Source organism: Myotis davidii, unplaced genomic scaffold (genome assembly GCF_000327345.1).
Source record: "Myotis davidii unplaced genomic scaffold, ASM32734v1 scaffold217, whole genome shotgun sequence".
Taxonomy (NCBI): domain Eukaryota; kingdom Metazoa; phylum Chordata; class Mammalia; order Chiroptera; family Vespertilionidae; genus Myotis; species Myotis davidii.
The window spans coordinates 494845-498110 of NW_006290034.1; the positions used below are offsets into that span (position 1 = coordinate 494845).

At 60.1% G+C, this 3266-nt stretch overlaps 1 protein-coding gene across 3 annotated transcripts in view; it reads left to right on the forward strand.

The window, feature by feature from the left end:
* Positions 1-3266, forward strand: part of LOC102751799 (transmembrane protein 56) — a 41210-nt gene that overhangs the window by 10308 nt on the left and 27636 nt on the right. The window contains exon 1 of one of the 3 annotated variants that reach the window (XM_006762923.2): positions 7-122. The exons of the other annotated variants lie outside the window; for them this stretch is intronic. The gene's annotated coding sequence lies outside the window, so the exon portion shown is untranslated. Of the gene's footprint in view, positions 1-6; positions 123-3266 lie in introns of those variants that run through there. 3 annotated transcript variants of the gene reach the window in all.

A 3266-nucleotide genomic window follows, 5' to 3' on the forward strand; every position in this document is an offset into this window, starting at 1 on the left:
GGGGCGCTGCCGTTGGGCGCGCGGGCTGGTTGCGTCCTCGTTCTGGGGGTGCTGTCTCCACTCTGCTGCCTGACCCCCCCTTCCGGTTGATCTTCCCGACTCCAGATCCCTGGCCTCCTCTCGTATGTACAGCCTCACCCTCACCCTCGGGGTGTATTGTGGGAGGGTTAGGGAGCAGAAGGCTGGCTGAAGGTTTGGACGACACGCGGGGAGTTGTACCATCTAAACCGTATGGAGGGCTTGGCCGGCGTGGCTCAGGGGTTGAGCGTCGACCTATGATCCAGGAGGTCACAGTTCATTCCCGGTCAGGGCACAGGCCCGGGTTGCAGGCTCCATCCCCAGTGTGAGGTGTGCAGGAGGCAGCCGATCCATGACTCTCTCTCATCATTGATCTTTCTCTCTCTCCCTCTCCCTTCCTCTCTGAAATCAATAAAAATATTTTATAAATTTAACAGTATGGAGGTGTGCTATCCAGGTGCTCTGCCTCCTGTCCCTTCCCTCTCTCCTCTTCGTCCCGCCCCGCCCCCCCCACCCTAATGCCTGCAGGAGAACTGCTCATGTGCAGCCGGCTCTCTCACCACCCGTTTCCTGACCCTGCTCTCAGGCACACCGTCTGCTCATAACGCTGCAGGCTCTGTCCTCTGAGGAGAGTTCTAGAACCGGCTTTCGGGAGGCGGGTGCTGGAACCGGGTGGGGTCCTGAGTGTGAGTTTGGATCAGACAAGGATCATCGGGTTCCCCAGAGGCAGTGGCCAGGAAAGGAAGTGGTCCAAGGGCAGGGGGAGCAGGGGAGGGGGGGGACCATGGTCACGTCCACGGGGCAGGGCAAGCGTCAGCCGAGGGGGTGAGGCTACAGAGAGGAGGCGTGTAGATAAGAAAGGTCCTCAGGAAAGGAGAGCGTGTCTCGGCGACTTTCATGCATGTGTGTGTACTGCAGGGTTAGCCGTGTGCTGCAGGGTCAGGCATGTGCTGTAGGGTCAGGCGGCCCTGTGCCGCAGAGTCAGGCGTGTGCCACAGGGTCAGGCGTGTGCCGCAGGGTCATGCGTGTGCTGCAAGGTTAGGCGTGTGCTACAGGGTCAGGCGTGTGTTGCAGGGTCAGGCGTGTGCTGCAGGGTCAGGCGTGTGCCGCAGGGTTAGGCGTGTGCTGCAGTATTAGCACAGAGTGGGGACACAGAAACGTGTGGTCAACGGAACCCTTCACCTCACACCGTCCGAGACCTGCTTCTCTGGTCCGGGACTGGCTGTTTTCCGTGTTTTGTTGATCCTCACCTGAGGGTTTTTTCCCACTGATTCTTAGAGAGAGAGTGGGAGGGAGAAGGAGGGACAGAGAAGCACCCACGTGAGAGCAACACATCGATTGGTTGCCTCCTGCACACACCCTGATGAGGGCCCTGAGCCGGGGAGGAGCCTGCAACCAAGGTACGTGCCCTTGACCGGAATTGAACCCAGGACCCTTCAGTCCGCAGGCTGACACTCTGTCCATTGAGCCACACCGGCTAGGGGCTGGGATTGGCTATTTTCATGCAGATCAATCTACTGCGTCGGACTGCGTCTCGGTGAGAGCCCAGGGCCTCCGTCAGGAGGACTCAGCCAGAGCCAGTGTGTTTGTGGCACAACAGGCATCGCGGTGCACGGTGCTCACGCCGCCACCCGTACCGGACGCCGCCCAGGCCGCTGGGCCCTCCCTGCAGCCTCCGGCCGGTCATTATCCCTGCTTCACGCCGAGAAGGCTCAGGTCGCCTCACTCCGGCTCTTGATCTCAGCGAGGCCGGCCCGCCACCACTTCCTACCCTTTGATCTCCTTCTCTTGCCAAACCCGTCATTGTCCTCTCCCGGCCTCCGGGGCAGGCGCCACTGTCTGCCTTGGCACCATGTGCTTTCACATCCCTGCCTGCTCAGTGGCCTCGACTTCTGTTTCTGTTCCCACAAATGCATATTGAGTTCAGAATGTTTCCGGTTTCCGGGGGCTCACCACGCCCCCCCTCCCCACCACGCTGGGAAGGCGCATCGCAGCTGAGCCCCTGGCTGGTGTGTTGTTTGGGGGCTGGTTGGTTTCCCTAAGCCTCTGGGACTCTCCTCTCCATCAGATAAGATCATGGTGGCTACTTATTTTCTTATTTTATTTTTAAAAGATTTTTATTGATTTCAGAGAAGAAGGGCGAGGGAGAGAGAGAGAAACATCAATGATGAGAGAGTATCATGGATCGGCTGCCTCCTGCATGCCCCCTACTGGGGATCGAGTCCACAACCTGGACATGTGCTCTTGACCGGAATTGAGTCCGCGGGCGATGCTCTATCCACTGAGCCACACCGGTTAGGGCAGCCGTGGGCAAACTACGGCCCGCGGGCCGGATCCGGCCCGTTTGAAATGAATAAAACTAAAAAAAAAAGACCAACCGTACCCTTTTATGTAATGATGTTTACTTTGAATTTATATTAGTTCACACAAACACTCCATCCATGCTTTTGTTCCGGCCCTCCGGTCCAGTTTAAGAACCCACTGTGGCCCTCGAGTCAAAAAGTTTGCCCACCCCTGGGTTAGGGCATTAGGGACCTTTTGACGGGGGACACGTGTGCGGGAAAGACATCCGGGTTGGGAGCAGCTGGAGCAGAAGCGGGAGGGGCGGTGCCCAGCTGGCTCCGGAGAGCAGAGTGTGAGAGGGAGCGTGGGAACGGCAGGCAGGTGGGTCTGAGCCGGGAGGCATGTGTGTGCCGTGTGCCGGGCGGCGGAGGAGGGGCAGGTGCCGCAGGCTAGGAGGCCCCTCAGCACCGTGAGGCTGGAGGGCAGCCGTGAGTGACCAGGAGGAGCGTGAGACCCAGGCCTTGGAGTCTCTCCTCGGATCCTCTCCTGAGCGCTGACCGATGAGCACTGACCAATGAGCGCTGACCGATGAGCGCTGACCGGGGCGCTGACTGGGGCGGTGGCCGATGAGCGCTGACCGGGGTGGTGGCCGATGAGCGCTGACTGATCAGCGCTGACCGATGAGCACTGACCGCCGATGAGCACTGACCAATGAGCGCTGACCGGGGCGGTGGCGTGCGAGACGCGGTGCCGAGATGGGGGAGGTGGAAGGCGGTTATATCCTGCAGGTTGTGTGTCAGGACTGAATGTGCTGGAGAAGGTCCGTGGGCCTGAACCTGGGAGTGAACGGGGCGGGGGAGGAGGAACGGTCTCTGGGAGTGAGATCGGCAGGATTCTGTCTCCACTGGGCGTTGAGGGCAAAGGGGGCAGGAGGCGTGCAGGGGATGGAGGCTGCCGGGCGGGCG